This window comes from Bos indicus x Bos taurus, chromosome 1, assembly GCF_003369695.1.
Source record: "Bos indicus x Bos taurus breed Angus x Brahman F1 hybrid chromosome 1, Bos_hybrid_MaternalHap_v2.0, whole genome shotgun sequence".
Classification (NCBI taxonomy): domain Eukaryota; kingdom Metazoa; phylum Chordata; class Mammalia; order Artiodactyla; family Bovidae; genus Bos; species Bos indicus x Bos taurus.
Genome location: NC_040076.1, coordinates 110,250,245 through 110,269,631, shown reverse-complemented (window position 1 = coordinate 110,269,631; position 19,387 = coordinate 110,250,245). Strand labels below are relative to the sequence as shown.

The 19,387-nt window shown below is 38.9% G+C and overlaps 1 long non-coding RNA gene across 2 annotated transcripts in view; it reads right to left on the bottom strand.

The window, feature by feature from the left end:
* Positions 1-5,753: 5,753 nt before the first annotated feature.
* Positions 5,754-19,387, bottom strand: part of LOC113893125 — a 42,634-nt gene continuing 29,000 nt past the window's right edge. For both annotated transcript variants that reach the window (XR_003511230.1, XR_003511231.1), the window contains 2 exons: positions 10,412-10,668; positions 5,754-9,048 (listed from right to left, as the gene is read on the bottom strand). This is a non-coding gene — a long non-coding RNA (uncharacterized LOC113893125). The remainder of the gene's footprint in view (positions 9,049-10,411; positions 10,669-19,387) is intronic.

Sequence of the window (19,387 nt, the reverse complement as noted above, 5' to 3'; positions counted from 1 at the left end):
TGATGCCATCCAACCATCTCATCCTCTGTCGTCCCCTTCTGCTCCCACCTTCAATCATTCCCAGCATCAGGGTCTTTTCAAATGAGTCAGTTCTTCACATCAGGTGGCCAAAATATTGGAGTTTCAGCTTCAGCATCAGTCCTTCCAACGAATATTCAGGACTGATTTCCTTTAGGATGGACTGGTTGGATCTCCTTGCAGTCCAAGGGACTCTCAAGAGTCTTCTCCAATACCACAGTTCAAAAGCGTCATTTTTGGTGCTCAGCTTTCTGTATAGTCCAACTCTCACATCCATACATGACTACTAGAAAAATCATAGCTTTGACTAGATGGACCTTTGTTGGCAAAATAATGTCTCTGCTTTTAAATATGCTGTCTAGGTTGGTCACAGCTTTTCTTCCAAGGAGCAAGCGTCTTTTAATTTCATGGCTGCAATCACCATCTGCAGTGATTTTGGAGCCCAGAAAAAGAAAGTCAGCCACCGTTTCCACTGTCTCCCCATCTATCTGCCATGAAGTGATGGAACCAGATGCCATGATCTTAGTTTTCTGAATGTTCAGTTTTTTTTTTTAAATTTTTTATTTTATTTAACTTTACAATATTGTATTGGTTTTGCCATATATCAAAATGAATCTGCCACAGGTATACATGTGTTTCCCATCCTGAACCCTCCTCCCTCCCCATACCATCCCTCTGGGTTGTCCCAGTGCACTAGCCCCAAGCATCCAGTATCGTGCATCGAACCTGGACTGGCGACTCGTTTCATATATGATATTATACATATTTTAATGCCATTCTCCCAAATCATCCCACCCTCTCCCTCTCCCACAGAGTCCAAAAGACTGTTCTATACATCAGTGTCTCTTTTGCTGTCTCGTATACAGGGCTATTGTTCAGTTTTAAGCCAACTTTTTCACTCTCCTCTTTCACTTTCATCAAGAGACTCTTTAGTTCTTTCTTGCTTTCTGCCATAAGGGTGGTGTCATCTGCATATCTGAGGTTATTGATATTTCACCTGGCAATCTTGATTCCAGCTTGTGCTTCATCCAGCCGAGTTTCTCATGATGTACTCTGCATGTAAGTTAAATAAGCAGAGTGACAATATACAGCCTTGACGTACTCCTTTCCCTATTTGGAACCAGTCTGTTGTTCCATGTCCAGTTCTAACTGTTGCTTCCTGACCTGCATACAGATTTCTCAAGAGGCAGATCAGGTGGTCTGGTATTCCCATCTCTTTCAGAATTTTCCACAGTTTGTTGTGATACACACAATTAAAGGCCTTGGCATAGTCAATAAAACAGAAGTAGATGTTTTTCTACAACTCTCTTGCTTTTTCGATGATGCAACGGATGTTGGCAATTTGATCTGTGGTTCCTCTGCCTTTTCTAAATCCAGCTTGAACATCTGGAAGTTCACAGTTCACATACTATTGAAGCCTGGCTTGGAGAATTTTGAGCATTACTTGGCTAGAGTGTGAGATGAGTGCAATTGTTTGGTAGTTTGGACATTCTTTGGCATTGCCTTTCTTTGGGACTGGGATGAAAATTGACCATGCATGTCCATATATGAATGTTCCATAACTATTTTAGATTTTTAACAAGTCTTGATGAAAGTGAAAGTGTTAGTCACCCAGTAATATCTGACTCTTTGCAACCCTATGGACTATAGACCGCCAGGCTCCTCTGTCCATGGAATACTCCAGGCAGGAATACTGGAGTGGGTAGCAATTCCCTTCTCCAGGGGATCTTCCCAACCTAGGAACTGAACCCAGGTCTCCTGCATTGCAGGTAGATTCTTTATACTGTTTGAGCCACCAGGGAAACTATGCAATGCCATGCATGTCCATATATCAATGTTCCATAACTATTTTAGATTTTTAACAAGTCTTGGTATCTTATATGAAAAAATCCCCCACTGATCTTTAAGAGTAATTTGGCTATTCTTGGCCCTTTTCTATTCTATGTACATTTTAGAATCAATTTGTCAATTTTTAAGAAATATTCTATTTAGATTTTCACTGCAATTGCATTACATTTATTCAATCGCTACCACTCCATTCTAGCTTTAATCTCTAGGACTCCAGTAAAATTGATATTGTCAAAATCTCCAGAAGTCTCCACATTGCCAAATCAAATGGATTTGTCTTCACTCTCACTTTATGTGACCTATTAACTGCATTCATAAGAACTGTCTCCTTTTTGACTCAATTTGTGTTCTGGACTTCAGAAACATCACATTGTCCTGGTTTTCTTCCTAAACCATTGAACTAGTCTCAGTTTTTATAGCTGGCTCTTTCTCCTCTGCCTGAAATCTGAAAGTTGGACTGTTGCAGGGTCTAATTTTCAATTATTTCTTCTTCATTTTCTTCTGGTTCCATGGCTTTAAATGTTACTATCTGTTGATGTCTCCCAGCTATGTAATTGACCTAAGCTTCAGACTTGTGTATCCAATTGCTGACATTTCCAGTTGAATTCCAAATAGGCCTTACAAACTAAATATGTTTCCTTCTCAGTCTAAGTATATACTCCCATCATATACCCAATTACTTAACCCAAAAAACTGAGATCTCAATCATTCTAGATTCTCCCTTTCCCTCATTCTCTGCATCTAATCCATTGGGAAGTTTGTATGTGCTACTTCTAAAATATACCTTGAATCCATCTACTCTAGTCCATTTCCACTGCCATCACTTGAGTCTAAGTCACCGTCCTCTCTTGGTTTGACTACTGTGATTGGATAGACTACTAATGGGTCTATCTCGTGCTCTTGCCTCACCATAGTTCACTCTCCACTAAAAAACCAGAGTAGCCTAAGAGTAACGACAGGATATGTACTACCTCTGGTTAAAATCTTCCAAAAGCTTCTTGTTGCACTTAGAATAAAATCTTAAGCTCCTCACCATGGCCTACAGGCCCTACTAAGCTGACTCCTGCCTATCTCCTGGGCCTCTGCTGACAAATCCCATTCCCGTTGGCCACCTTTTGCTTCCTTGAATATGTTAAGCTGGCTCCCACGCTAGGGCTTTTGCATGTGTTCCTCCCTATGCCTTCAGCTTGTTTGGATGGCTTGTATTAGTACCTCCTTTAACATTCTTCTATCAGTTCAAATGTCCTCAGAGGGGACTTCCCTGAACCCAAAAGGTCTGGGATTATTTTGTTTATTTATTGATTTACTTATTTATTCCCAACTAGAATTAAGTTCTTTGAGGACTGGGGCATTAGGCTGTCTTGTTCATAACCATGAAATGTTCAACAAATATTTACTGGATGGATAAAAACTTCTCCTAGTGGATAAGGAAAGAGGACAGGTGACTGAGGCTTATTAAGCATCTTACTTTTTTTTCCCAACCACTTGGTATAGAAAGAAACAAAGCAAAATAAACACAACTGTTGTGTTAGGGAATAAGTGTTAATGGTATTTCCTTCCTTCTAATATTGTTGTTATGCTATTTGGGTAATAAATTCAAATTAGTAGAGCAAATTAACTTCTCTGAATTTACATATTCTCATAATGAAATGGATAATAGTCAACTTAGGAAAACAATTTATATTTATGACTTTGGAAGAAGAAGTGAAACCTGTAAGAAGATGTTCAGCTTTACTGACAATCCAATTTATGTCCAAAATACTGAACCTAATATTTGTTTCAAAATCTTAAATAGTACCTTATTGCTAAGAATGTAACTCATATTTTTCATGTCTAGTCTATTTTAGAGAAGGAGAGGTTTTAAACAACTCTCAATATATTATTTTTCTCTCAGCTTTAATTATTGTCTCAGTAAAATTTGAGTCAGATGTATAACTGGAAGTGTACTATGACTAATATAGTATTTTGTTTAATAGACTATGCTGGAATAGTCAGTAAATGATAACAAACAGGTACTTGTAATTTTTACTTATTTAACAAATCCATACATAAAGCTTAGTATGCGCCTGGCACTGTTTTAAGGATTTTGAAATATGTACATGTTTAATTCAATTCTTATAAAAACTCTACAATCAGGCACTATTAACATCCTTACATTATATGTGGAAACTGATATAGAAAGGTTACGCAGCATTCCCAAGGCTCACAAAACTAGTAGGAAATGCAAAAGCTGGGATTAAAATCCAGGCTATTCTTGGCACTGTGTATTTACTACAACTTAATGTAATAGTGATTGACAGCTGGTTAAGTAAATAAAAATATGTTTTCTTTGTCTAGCTGAAATAATTTTGTGTTGAATATCTGCTTGTTCTGAATACAAGAAGAGCTAGTAAGACAGGCAGACTGCTTAAGTTTCATTGACCACAATGGCGTTCTGAAAGAAATCACTATTGTTTCTATGGTCAGGGTCACTACGGAGTACACTGTGACTCGTGCAATGTACAGCTCCAGAGGGCACTACCCACATAGGTTCTATGTGAGTGGCACCCCTTAGAGCTGTTCAAGGTACAACCATCCATGGTGGAACTGCCAGTGGTCTAAAGACTTATTGGCAATCTCAGAGTATAACTTTCAAGCAGGAGACCCTTCTCTCTACATAATCCAGTTTTAGTTTTACATTCATCAAAATTTATTACTGATACAGTATATTAAAATGCCACTCTGTGTACTGGATAATTGTCATGTCTCTTCCATTTTCAACTTACCAGAAATAAAGACATGCTTAAGTGTCTCCATATATGGTACACTATAGAAACCCTTTTCTTTTTTTTCTCTATGAAATGTTAGGATTTTAAATGCCTTTCCTGGTAATTTTGGAAATAGTAACAAATCTAAGCCAAGATTTCTTGAAAGGCCAAATCCATTTCATAGTCCATTTGCCTTTAGATACTTCTGATAACATCTTATTAAATTCTTAGTTTAGTCAACTGGCAATCATCTGGTTGGGTACTCTTGGCCCACTGTACTTAATGCCAAAAAGTGTGAATTGTCATTGCCAGAATGGGCAGAGCTGGAGGAGTCATGGGTACATGGGGTCTGAATGGTTGTCTGGCCTAATTTTTCCCTAGATGAAGAATCTGAGGCCTGGAAAGTTGACAGTAGTCCAAGTGTACACAGCTGGTTGGTGGCAGGAAAATAAGACTTGAATCTGAGATTCTAAACTCTTACTTTTTGGCCTTTTTCTGTTATATCTCACTATATCCTATACCCTGTAGAAAACACAGACGTTATTTTGTATAAATACTTCAAACCACTATGTTCCAACTTTGCTATTAGCCCTTGTCCACATTCACTGGTACAATCGGTACAGTTCTTTGAGCATTAAATGTGATCCATTCCATTATTAAGAAAGGAAAATCCATTACTAGTTCAGAAATATGGACTGGTGGTTTACTGGCCAGGTGTCAGGGCTCCACCATCAATTGTGTGAATTAATGAAGTGGTCAGTTAACTTCTATGGGCTTCTTCCAACTATGAAGAGAGGGCTGGAAAAGCGGCCTGCCATGTACTTTCTAGCTCTTATACTTTGTGTTCCTTTGAACTACCATTGTGATTCCCAACTATCCTGTTCTTAAGGTGCATTTGGAATATATAACACTCTCTTTAGGTCTTAACTAAATGAGATCATGTTTTTTAGTAGCCTTTTATTTTTCACATGTCGCTTAGCACCTTACACTTAAGTGAAGTCGCTCAGTCATGTCCGACTCTTTGCGACCCCATGGACTATAGACTACCAGGCTCCTCTGTCCATGGGATTTTCCAGGCAATAGTACTGGAGTGGATTGCCATTTCCTTCTCCAGCGGATCTTCCCAACCCAGGGATCGAACCCAGATCTCCCGCATTGTAGATAGACGCTTTACTGTCTGAGCCACCAGGGAAGTCAACCATGTATACAGTGACCTGTCCTTCTGTTGTGCCTAGTCTGGTCTTTGTTTTTGTTTTGGTTGGGAAAGAATTGTTGCTAAAAGGAGATGAGAAGGAAATCTCCCAGGTGGAGTCTTTAGCATGCCAGGGACCTGCCAAGGGTTGCCAGGGTGCTCAGGAGCACAAGACTAGTTAAACCAGGGGTTGTTGCCTGGTCCACAGGGAACTCATGAGGGAGCCCAGTAGATGCTGGGAAGTAGATGCTCAGAACTAGACAATAACCAATGGACCCAAACATATCCTCTCTTGGAGTCTTTGAATGGAGACAAAAAGTAGGTTACGGGCAGGAGAGAACAACAGAGATCCAGAGGGATGTGATTCAAAGTCTCAAAACAAGCGTTGAGGTAGTAGAAACCATGAAGTGGGGAAAACTGAGTCAGAAAGAAAGAGAAATAAATGAAGATAGACAGTAGCTGAGTCACAATAGTGGACTCACTAGAGCAAGGATAAATAAGCCTGAGGCAATGATCAGATGACCAGAGTTCTTGTATCATGAGGGTGTCAGAAGCTCTTGCTGTGCACTGTACTACATTCTGATTCTCTGTGAGACCTGGCCAGCTAAAAGTTGCTTTTTTATAGCTCTATAGTGCCCCATCTATTGTTCTAGTAATTTCCATCTCCTGAAGTATCCCAAATAGGCCCTCTGCATCTTGTCACTTGAAAAAACCTAAATATCACAGTATCTTTGTCAAATCCACGTCCCAGGCTCTTGGAGGGCCTGCAGGCTGCTTTGTGCCGTCACGCAGGCAGTTCTCCAGAGAGTCTGCTGAGTCAAGCTTTGAGATGTATGGAACTAGTTTGGGAGTGATCAAGTCCAAGTTAGCTGGTGAAAGAATAGTTCTGTATAAGGATCAAGGTGTGTTCAAAGTTATCTGATAAGTCGTGGGCTGGACCAGAGTGGAGCCTTGTGAGTAGATGAAGGAAGACTGGTTTATGTAGCAAGATTGCCAGGAAGCGCCCCTACCCCAAATAGTCTGCCTCCAATTTGCCACACTGCCTGAAATTTCACACTGAGAGATTAACCCCTTCTGATGGAAGTCAAAATCTCTCCAAAAACCTACTTATAAAGTACTTTATAAAGTTCAGAGATAGGATTAACAGTTAAAGTTATTACCAGCCTTTCACATCTCAGTGAGCATTCATTCAGCAAGCCCATTCCTTGCAGTTTATTCTCTTAAGGGGCTGAAGAAATTGGAGTTCTGATGGTGTCAGGTCATGGGGGGTAGAGAGGGGACACTTTCAGAGCATGATACACTACTGAAGGAAATTATACCAGACAAAATAAACTCTGGCTAATGTTGGTAAAGGGAAAAGTGGAGGAAACAGCAGGAATGAAGCCAGTTGTCAATACCTCCAAGCCTCACTCTAGAGGACCCAAAATACTAAATATAATGCAAAAAGGACAGCCTTCAAGGTTGATATATGCTTAAGAAGATCTGAGCTCTATGCCCATTCTCTACTGCTTGCTTAGTATACATATAGCTTAGAGTCTCTGGACCTCAGTTTCCCAATCCATAAAATGGGACATATCAAAAATCTATAATTCTTCAGATAGAGGTGGTCAGGAGCAACTAAGAGGATGGAGGTCAAATGACTTTGAAATTGTAAACAGCAGTATGTTGCTAAGTAGTTCAATCCAAGGGCTGATGGGGAGGGTCTTACCCTCAGGGTAGATCCTTCCTGCTACTAAACCCCACCCCTGCCTGGGCCCAGGAAGATACATAGATTGACTTGTCTCCCACCCACATTACTATGGTGGTTACTCATCACTGTGAAACATGTTTTTGCCTCATCCTGTTCTCAATAGCAATCACTCTTCTTTTCCTTACTCACCTTGGCCTTTTATATTTAGTTATAAAATGAACCTCCAAAGTAACCCATTAGATTTTCTCTTTATCCTCTTCCCTTTGTTTTATAAATGTTTTCTAACAGATAGGTATGGGACTTATGAAACAATCACAGAAAACTTGAATCAAGCTAATACAAACAACATGGGAGGTTAATGGTTTATATTGTTAAATGGTGTAGAGACAGAACTTTAAGCCAAGCTTGATCCAGCAGTAAAATGGTGACATCTGGGGCCTAGTTTAATTCAGTTTCTCTATTCTGCCCTCCACAGTATTTGCTTTATTTCAAGGCTGATCCCCGTTATGACCCTAATATGACTGCCAATTACTTCAGTGTTCTTGTCTACCAGGAAAAACAGAATGACTTTTTTCCCCAGAAAATGCCTCAAGATTCACTTTGATTGGATGAGCTTAGATCACATGCCCTCTTTGAATAAATCTCTGTGGCTGGGGGAGAGAATGCATTGAATAGTTTAACCTGACTCACATTCTCTATTCCTGGGACTGGAAGATTAAGTTTTTCCAGAGCCTAATGAATCTCCAGATATTTTCTGGGCTGCTAAGGAAGTAAATAGGGAGAAATGGACCTGAGGAGGACACTAACCAAAGACCACTGTAACAGGTTGGAAAGAGATACCATCCCTATGTGAAAAGCTGCAGTGACCAGCTGCTTAAAGCTTTTCCATTTGAAAATTAGAACACATGCTGTTTAAACCAAATTTGATGTGTCTAATGTGATACAAATTGACTTTCATCAGTAGGCATGAAGAACAATCATTAACCTTTGAATTTTGTGATTTTTATAAAGCACTGAATTCTATACTTCAGTGCTCTCATGAGAGAAGCTTTTTTGTTTATGCATTTTAGCCATTTCCAACATTCTTAAAATTGAAACAGAGAATTTTTTTTTCCTTCTAGTGTAAAACTGAATAAGCAACAGCACACTGTGGGAAGTCAGTCTAGACACAGCAAATCTGTACTTGTTTTTGTGAGAGAGGATGGGAAGAATGAATATTTGCCCTGTGGCATCAATTTCCTGTTTAATGTTCTCCAAGAGGCATTTGGAAAATGCCCAGCAACACAGATGTACGTAAATACCATACATAACTTGTTTTCATGAGTGGAAGGAGAAGTCTGTAAAATTATGACAAGGCTGATTTACCCTCACTGCCTGGTAGTTGGTGAGTCACTCTACCTTTTACTTAATAATTTGAAAGATGGATCATTCCAGAGTGTGGCAAGTATAGGAATAGCTTTGGCTTCTTAGCCCAAGTTCTTATTCATTCAGGGCCACTTAACATTCTGAAATTTGCATCTGCTTGTTCCTGCTGGAGGTTGCCTTCAGACTGCCTATAAGAAAAAAAAAAATTTATATATATATGTGTGTGTGTGTGTGTGTGTATATATATATATATCTCATGACAGTTTTCTAAAAAACAAACAAAATAACCTGTCCCAAACAGGAACCCATCTGTAAGGTCTGCAGACACGAATCTGTTTTCAAACCACAGAAAAACATATGCACATACCACATAGTATCTCTCAAGGTGTGGGCAGATGTGTTCTCAGTTCTGTAGTGACAAATTACCCCAGACCGCTTACACACCATTTCTGAACAACTTATTTAAAAGGTCATGGCTTGGTTGTAAAAGTCTTATTTTTGTTTAAACAACTAACCTCTAGGGCTGCTACATAATTTAAGAACTTGACATAGAAAGGAAGATTCAGACATGAAGAATCCATCTTCTAACTTATCCTTTTGACTCATTTTCTCACACAAGGCAAGGTGAGAAATAATAGTTATGATCTATTTAGCATCTACATAGTTGGGTGCTTAGGAAGACTATGAGAGGAATGCCTTTATATATCTCAGTGTTAACTTTTCTTATTTCCTACTGTTTGTTCACATCTCCACATCTTAGACATGAGGAAACTAGCACTTACAGAAAATAAAGTATAGCCCAGGGTCTCCTGAGTGGAGTCAGTAGTCAAGCCCAGAAGCCCATACTCTATTCTCAAATTTAGAAATTATTAATTTAGGATTCATGGATGGGCTCCAGAAGATTCACAAGAATCTAAAATTAAATTTATAAATAAATATATATACATTTTTTTCCTCTGCGGAAAGCATCTAAAACTTTCCTCAGATTTATCAGCTGTATTTTCAGAGCCTGTCATAGTCTGGAATACAGTACACACGTAATTTAAATATTTGTTCAATGAACAATATGGGTACATGACACAAAAAAGCATTAGTACCACTGCTTGACCAATTATTTGATCTACAGTTTAACAGATTTGAATTTCCAGTACTACTGGCTGTTTGGATACCTAAATTTAGTTGATAATCCATTTGAAACTATTTGATATTTCTATAAAGAGATTAAACATTTTTAGAAGCTATTGTCTAAGGAGATGTTTTTTCTTAAATAGACCTGGCTAATGCAAAGGACTGGAAACTATTTAGACCACTCTAGAATAGAAATACAATCTGAGCCAAAAAGGCAAGCCACATTTGTGATTTTTAACTTTCTTAGCCACAGTCAAAAATATTAAAAAAAAAAAAGAAAAAGGTAAAGTTAATTTTAATCATGCTTTAAGTCAATACATCCAAATTACTTTTATTTCAACCTGAAAGCAATGTGAAAAATTATTAATAAGATATTTTCCTTTTTTTCATACTAAGTCTTGGAGAGCCAGTGTGTACACTTACTTCAGACTGGCTTCATTTTTCATGCTCAGTGGCCACACTGGCTCCTGGCTGCTGTATTTAAGTGGTGCACATGAAGATCCAGGTAGTTGAAAGAAGCAGGCATTGTTGATGAAGCACGGAGGAAGGTAGGAAGAGAATGTGGCAGGTTTGGACATGTGGAAAGACACTTCCATAATCCAAGATACAGCAACGTTATGTTAGGTTGCCAGCTCATGTTGCCAAAATTGTAGTTTTGCAGGTGATTACTAAGACAGGTTCTAGAAAACAAAACAGTGCAAAATCCATCATTTCAACAGAAGTCTTTTCCTAGTCCAGCAGTCACCTTTTTTCTTGGTAACAACATGTAGATCCAGGGTACACATTTAGGGAAGATGTGATGCAGAGTGACTCAAGTTATGCCTAGTAATTATAATAATAATTTTGTTCTTTTGACCACACCTAGAGCAAAGGGTCTGTGAGTTTCACAGTACAGAGCTTAGGTTGTGTCCACTAACCAGGAGGAGCATTCCTCCATTTGACAGACCCAGGGAGGAGTCTGCGGAGCCCTGAGGTCACAGACTGCAAGAACAGACAGAGCCATAAAAGAGCCCAGGAAATTTTGTTCTGCACCCTACCCAAGCTTCATTCGTGTTCTTTTATGCGCTGTTTTGAGGTTGTCCTAAGGCTTTTCCACAGGGTGTGGTCTTAGTCTACTCTTCTATCTGCCTCTCCTAAGGCTGAGATTGAGCTCATTGAAATACCTTTTGCTCCTAGGTGGGCAGCTTGTGATCTCTAAACACATCCAGAAATTCTTTGTTGATATAAAGTATCTTTTAGAGCTACATTTCTTCTTCTAAATTGTTTAGTTACTCAACATGACAAGCATAATATTGTCTTTTTCCATAAATTACGTAGAATCCATTTAGGAGCTTACGGTCTTGTTAGCATAGGTACCATACCTAGAATTCCCAAGAACTGAGACATTACCTGAATCCATGTTATCCCTGGTGTTATGGTTTTTTGTGGCGTTTTGTTTGTTTTGGGGATTTTTGACAGCTGGGCTAGTAGGATTTTAGTTCCCCAACCAAGATCAAACCTGGGCCTATGACAGTGAAAGCACCAATACTGGACCACCAGGGAATTCCCTCCCTGGCCTTCTGTTAAAAGCATTTGTTTCACGCAAGTGGTGGAAGATCTTTTAAATTTTAAAGGAAAAAAATACAACCAAACATATGAAGACATATGCCACTTGAGGAATAGAGATACTGTTTGCTTGGGAACTTTCAATTTTAATATCATATGCTTCTGATAAACTATGAAACATTGGTAAGTTCAACTTATCAGAACGGAATGAAATCCCATGTCCATACAAATATTTGCTGGGTGAAATGCAGATGTAGTTGAACAAACTCTTTCCACCACCACTTGTCACCACTTGTCACCAATACCATCACTACCACCAGCACCACCACTACAGTTACCACCACCACCACCATACCTCTCCTTCCACTAACCTGCTTCAAGTGATTGGGGTAAAAGAGCCTAGGGAAAGAATGCTTCATGGGGAGTCACCTCTGTACTCAGGGCCATGTGCTCCCTCAAGTTACTGGGTCAGGGAGTGGTATGAATTGGAAAGAACAACATTTCTAAACCAATCCAAACACCAACTTCTTCCTCTATAACAACAGAAAGATATGTGGTGAAATAGACATTGACTAGAGTAATAGAAGAGTCTAAGAAAGCAAATAACTAGGAGGGTAAAAATACATGTCAGAGATGACTGTGGCTGAAAACCCTGGGGGAGTAAAGAGACAGGAAGTTCTCAGGACTCAATTCATAACGGAGAGTGTCCAGGGGTGGAGGAGGGGATGGATAGGGGATGATGCATATTCCCTGCAATGGGTACAGCCTCAAAATACTGAGGCTGCTTCTACAAAGGGTTTATGAAAACCAGTCTCAGAACTGCAGTCACTACTCACCAGTGACCATTGATGCTGTGCTGGTTAATTTCTAAGTTTGTTTTTGTAGCAAAATAGTGCCTTGTTAACCTAGTTTACAAGCAGAAGCCAAAAGGAAGAAGCTCTTCAACACGTATGATCTGTTTCTTAATTCTCTGAGCCTTAGTGGCTTTACCTGCAAAATGGGAATGCATGCATGTGTGCTAAGTCTCTTCAGTCATGTTCGATTCTTTGAGACCTTAGGGACTGTAGCCCTCCAGGCTCCTCTGTCCATGGGGTTCTCCAGGCAAGAATACTTGAGTGTTCCTCCTCCAGGGAATCTTCCTGACTCAGGGATCGAATATGCATCTCCTGTGTCTCCTGCATTGGCAGGAGAGTTCTTTACCACTAGCACCACCTGAGAAGCCCAAAATGGGAATAATGCAGGATAAATTAGAAAATGCATGATTTATTACATAGGATCTTCAACACATATTAGGAATGATCGTGATAACAGGGACCTTATTTACTAAGAGAACGCTTGCTTTATCTCTACTATCTTTATCTCGAAACATCCCTAGGAAATAGATACTATCACCCCCATTTTATAAACAAGACTCAGCAAGGTTAAAATCACACAGATTGCAAAAGATTTCTTCTACTCTACTTTTCACTGTTGGGTGCAACTAGATTTCTTTAATATGTAAACTGTGTGATTTGCAATGGTTTAGACATCAGTGAAAGATGAAAATTATCCAAACCCAAATACAAATACATACAGAAAAACTCACTAATTTGGACCAACTAGGCCATTTTGAAGGAAATGTAGCTTTATTACTTTCAAGTACATACAGTAACCAGAAAAATGACTAACAAGTACTGGCAGTTAAGACCTAGATTTAGTAAATAGATAAAAATAATTAGCATATCCAAGAAGGTCTGGTCTTGCCTATACTTTGAATAGAATGCTTTATAAATAAAAGAAATCTCAAGTGCTGGAAGACAAATTACTTTCTTTGGTAAGTAAATGCTTCCTTTCAAATATTATTTATATTATTCATTTACTTATTAAGCCATGTTTTCATAGATAGTATAAAAGTACACACCAACTCAGTCCCTGTACACATGATAGAGGTTAAAATGGTCCAAATTAACTGCTGATATTTTCAATTAGCTTAACTTTTTTGTCTTTTAATTCTTTAGAATATAATGTTCCAAATAAATGTAAATTTCTAAAATATTTTTCAAATATTACAATTATTCAAACTTCATAAAAAAGACTTATTCTGGTATTAATATGAATGGCACAGTATCAACTATGTCTTTTGTTACTGTAGACATTTTGAGTAATGCAGTCTTTTCTCAAATGAAATATTTATGTCATTTATGAGTACTCTTTATATTAACAGTAGGAAATGGAAAAAATTAAGAAAGTGTTCAGAATATAGTCTTTGACAACCCTGGCAACAAATCTGCCCTCAGTAATATATTCAACACTTCTATTTACTTCAGTGTACCATATATGGCCCAATCTGGGTGTGGACTCTAATATCTATTGCTGTTAATCCATGGAAAATATTTTAGTGTGATGTCTTCCCCTTAAAAGTTAATGGATTGTTGCAGAAAGAATAAAGGGATTTATTAAATATGGTGGTCTTGAACTATGCCAAATATTTTGTGGTTTTGTGGGAATACAGCAAAGGTAATAATTGGTATTATAACAAATGAGGGTCTCAGCAAGTCCCAGCTGTTGAACACATGACTGTTACTTGGGAGGGCAAATAGCAATATTTTTTTCACCTCTTGAGTACAATCTGCTCTTGATACACCCGCAGAACTACAATGAACTGTTAGTGGGAGCTACATACAGACAAAGAAGACTGAGAGACATTTCGTTCCTCCTGCCTACGTGAAACTTCATCTGGTTGATATCTGTCCAGAGTTAAATTCTCCATATCATATAAACTCTGTGTTAGTATTTTAATTACATTTGATATGATGTCTTTCTTTGTAAAAGCCAAACAAACATTTGTAATAAAGTTTTTATTAGGTAGTATTTGGTTTTTACTGCATATTTGTATATATAACTAAATTTAACATTCAACAAACAACTTTTAAGCATCTGCTTTATCTGAGCACTATAATCTGCATAAGCAAAGAAAAATAACCAGGCACTATCCTTCAAGGCACTATAACTTCAAGTCTTGGTAGAGAGATAAGATACATTTATCTAGAATCCTCATATGCTAGTAAAGTAATGCTCAAAATTCTCCAAGCCAGGCTTCAGCAATACATGAACCATGAACTTCCAGATGTTCAAGCTGGTTTTAGAAAAGGCAGAGGAACCAGAGATCAAATTGCCAACAGTCACACAGAGTTGGACACAACTAAAGTGACTTAGCAGCAGCAGCAGCAGCTGGATCATTGAAAAGGCAAGAGCGTTCCAGAAAAACATCTATTCCTGCTTTATTGACTATGCCAAAGCCTTTGACTGTGTGGATCACAATAAACTGTGGAAAATTCTGAAAGACATGGGAATACCAGACCACCTGACCTGCCTCTTGAGAAACCTGTATGCAGGTCAGGAAGCAACGGTTAGAACTGGACATGGAACAACAGACTGGTTCCAAATAGGAAAAGGAGTACATCAAGGCTGTATATTGTCACCCTGCTTATTTAACTTCTATGCAGAGTACATCATGAGAAACGCTGGGCTGGAAGAAGTACAAGATGGAATCAAGATTTCTGGGAGAAATATCAATAACCTCAGATATGCAGATCACACCACCCTTATGGCAGAAAGTGAAGAGTAACTCAAAAGCCTCTTGATGAAAGTGAAAGAGGAGAGTGAAAAGGTTGGCTTAAAGCTCAACATTCAGAAAACGAAGATCATGGCATCTGGTCCCATCACTTCATGGGAAATAGATGGGGAAACAGTGGAAACAGTGTCAGACTTTATTATTTTGGGCTCCAAAATCACTACAGATGGTGACTGCAGCCATGAAATTAAAAGACGCTTACTCCTTGGAAGGAAAGTTATGACCAACCTAGATAGCATATTCAAAAGCAGAGACATTACTTTGCCAACAAAGGTCTGTCTAGTCAAGGCTATGGATTTTCCAGTGGTCATGTATGGATGTGAGAGTTGAACTGTGAAGAAGGCTGAGCACCGAAGAATTGATGCTTTTGAACTGTGGTGTTGGAGAAGACTCTTGAGAGTCCCTTGGACTGCAAGGAGATCCAACCAGTCCATCCTAAAGGAGATCAGTCCTGGGATTTCTTTGGAAGGAATGATGCTAAAGCTGAAACTCCAATACTTTGGCCACCTCATGTGAAGAGCTGACTCACTGGGAAAGACCCTGATGCTGGGAGGGATTGGGGGCAGGAGGAGAAGGGGACGACAGAGGATGAGATGGCTGGATGGCATCACCGACTCAATGGACGTGAGTTTGAGTGAACTCCAGGAGTTGGTGATGGACAGGGAGGCCTGGTGTGCTGCAGTTCATGGGGTCCTAAAGAGTCAGACACGACTGAGCGACTGAACTAAACTGAACTGATAGATATATAGAGTTAGAAGGGACCTCAGAATTGATACAATCTTGGGGTTATATATTCAAACTCTTAACAGAGAGTTAGCATAAACAAATGAAGTGAAGTACCAGGCAACTAGGGCACCATGTCACATCAGAGAGTTCCTACCCTGTGTTAAGGGACAGTCACTTTTCCTTCTCAGTGGATTTGTTCCCATGTAGAAATGTAGGCTTCTTATTGCCCCATCTGTTGATTTCTTTTTCTTCTTTTTTGTCCAGAGAGGGTAGAATTCCAAGTTCTGCAAAAATTTCCCAGTTTTTTAACATTGCCAACTAATTTGAATTTTCCTCAGGCCAGATGAAACACATGTGTGTGTCTCATTCAACCTGTAGGCTGCCATTTTGTTCTAGACTAGACTAACACTTCTGTTCTAGACTAACTGTTCCATTTTATAGATGTGGGAAGTAGCCTGTTCAAAGTGGCCTGAAATTGTTCTCTAGGACTTCCAGTCTAAAGCTTCCATCACTTAACTACACCTTCTTTCAACAGGAAAACAATTTTAGATGACTTCAGAAAGCACACACACACACACACACACACACAAATTGCAGTTACAAAGCAACACACTGATCTATTTTTTTAAAGCACAAGATGATACAAAAACCATGGGGTGAATTTATGGGAGAGGAGCAATAGAATGCTCACATTAGGAAGAATTTAAGAAGGGTTTTTGCAAGCGGCGGCACTTGTGCTAGATCTTGAAAGTTAATGAAAATTGAAAAGTTAAATTGCTCAGTCGTGTCCAACTCTTTGTGACCCCATGGACTGTAGCCTACCAGGCTTCTCCGTTTACGAGATTCTCCGTCCATGGGATTCTCAAGGCAAGAATACTAGAGAGTGGGTTACCGTTTCCTTCTCCAGGGGATCTTCCCGACCCAGGGATCAAACCCGGGTCTCCCACATTGGAGGCAGATGCTTTAACCTCTGAGCCACCAGGGAAGCCCACTAGATTTTGAAGGAAGTGATTAATACAAATTCATAAGAAGGAACAATAGGGGAATTCAGTAGAAGGAAACATAATAAAGAAAATTCTTGATTATGAGTTTGTAAATGGACAGGCAAGACAGCACAGAGAATGGCTTGATTTAATTAGGGGGTAAAAATCATGTCACTATCATTCACTCAAGAAATATTTCCTGAGCTGCAACTGTGTGCTAGGCACTGTTCTAAGCCCTGCAGTAAACAAGAGAGCCAAGGTCCTGGTTTTTTGTGGACTGGTTTTTCCAATGGCACAGACAGGTAATAAACAAGTGAAAAATGATATAAAGTACTATGAATAAAATAAAACTAAACAAGGTGACAGTAGCAGCAGAGAATGCACATTCGATGGGATGATCAGGGAAGACTTCTCCGAGGAATCAGCAGTTGCTGACTGAGTCCCAAATGATGAGAAAAAGCCAGTCATACAGTGATCTGAGAACTTTCACATCAGAGGGAAAAGCTAGTGTAAAGCGCTTTGGGCAAGAAGGAACAGAAAGAAACAAGCGACCTGTGGCAAGCACAGTAGGAACAAGGTCAGAAAGATAGGCAGACACTTTATTAGGCCTTGGTAAGCAGTCTGGAGTGAAATGAGGTTTCCCATAGAGAAGCAGCATAATTTGATTATAAATGCTCAATTTTCAACAAGAAAGTAGCATAATTTGATAAGAAAAGGAGGTAGATAATGGAACTCTTAAATGGAAGCTGATAAAATGCAGTTAATTTTAGGGAATTGCTGAAGATTCCAGTGGGCAGAACAAGGATGAAAATGGTAGCTGAAGAGTCTGTTCTGCCTCCTGACTGCAGACTGGGTTGGGGTCAGGGGCTCTGGGTAGAGACTGTTGGACAATCCAGGCATAAGGAGGATTAGGATTCATTCAGGAGTGGTAGAAATGAAGGGGAGGAAGCAGTTATCACGAACTCTAAACAGAACAAATTGAGACAAATCAGAACAACCAGATGAGAAAAACTGTTGTGAGGGACTCTCAAGTGTCAGAGTTGAAGTGGCCTTGGTGATTAAGAAGGGAGAGAATTCTATCAAGATACTAACTCTTAGGGGATCATGAGACATCTATTATAAACAACAAAAAATATAAAATTAAAGAGGCTTTGGAGGTGACAGAGCAGGGCAGGAGAGAGGTTTGGAACTACTCTTTGTCTCAATAGAAATTGAGGCTAATAGACAAGCAGAACTCCCAGGAGGTAGTATAAAGAAGAGAAACAGATTTAAAAAACCTCAATCCTGATTTTATCCATAGTAAGGTTGAGAATACAGTGTAACTAGGTGTTTGTTCTTCTTTTTTAATTGATCTGCTCAACCAAGGACAAAAGCACAAAGCCCATCTGTCAACCAGGGTATGGGGAAAAAATAGTGTGCTAGAAACACGTAGCTATTCTAATCAATGTATTAATAATAAACACTAATATGTTTGACTATAAAAAGTGTTATTTGGAGCAAAATTTAAAGGAATGTAAAACAGACTCATATGGCTTCTCTCTCATTTTCACTTACTATTGATGATTGGGCTTCCTTCATAGCTCAGTCGGTAAATAATCTGCCGGCAATACAGGAAACCTGGGTTAAAGTTCTAAGTCAGGAAGATCCCCTGGAGAAGGAAATGGCAACCCACTCCAGTATTCTTGCCTGGAGAATTCCATGGACAGAGGAGCATGTCAGGCTACAGTCCATGGGGTTGCAAGAGTTGGACACAACTTAGCGACTAAATCACCACCACATTGATGATTTCTTAATATTTGAATGTAAACCTGAGTGTTTTCCTAGAATCTTCAGCCTCTCTATACAGTCTGGGAAGGTTGATAGTCCTGAACTGGAAAGCTCTGAGTTTGAAAACAAAACAAAACAAAATTTTAGGCAGACTTTTAAACCAGCTCTTTACTCTTAATATAGCAAAGCACTGATTCTATATTTTAAGAAAAAAATTTTAAAACATTTATACCCACAAATATTTATCAGTACCTATGTACAAGAATGAAGAAGATATGGTCCCTGTTCTCGTGGAGTTTACAATTTTATCAACAACAAAGAAGTTTGGTAAGATCTTTACAGTTAGAGGAATAACTTTTAGCAGAGCAGAGAGAGTTAAAAGAATAAGCAGTTGATTGTTTTCTAGGAAGAACCATGGCTATTGTCAGTTCCCTTTAAGAAGAATCAAGTTCATAATATGAGTACAGAGGAAAAGATCAAGTACCTATTTTCCCATTAAAAATGCCAAATTGTGCCTGCCTCAGAAAAATTCTCATAAATTTTGCTTGGCCAGTGAGGAAAATTCTAGAAGATTTCCTTCAATTATTTTTAACAATGCATTCAAATTTCATTGTTTTGATTTTGAGGAAAATCGCTACTGCTTTTGTAGCCATTAACATGTTCATCAATGCTTGTCATGAAGAATTCAAACACTGAACATAGTACAAATACGAACACGAAAAAAATCATTCCACTTTCCACTACTTCATAATGACTTCATCATGA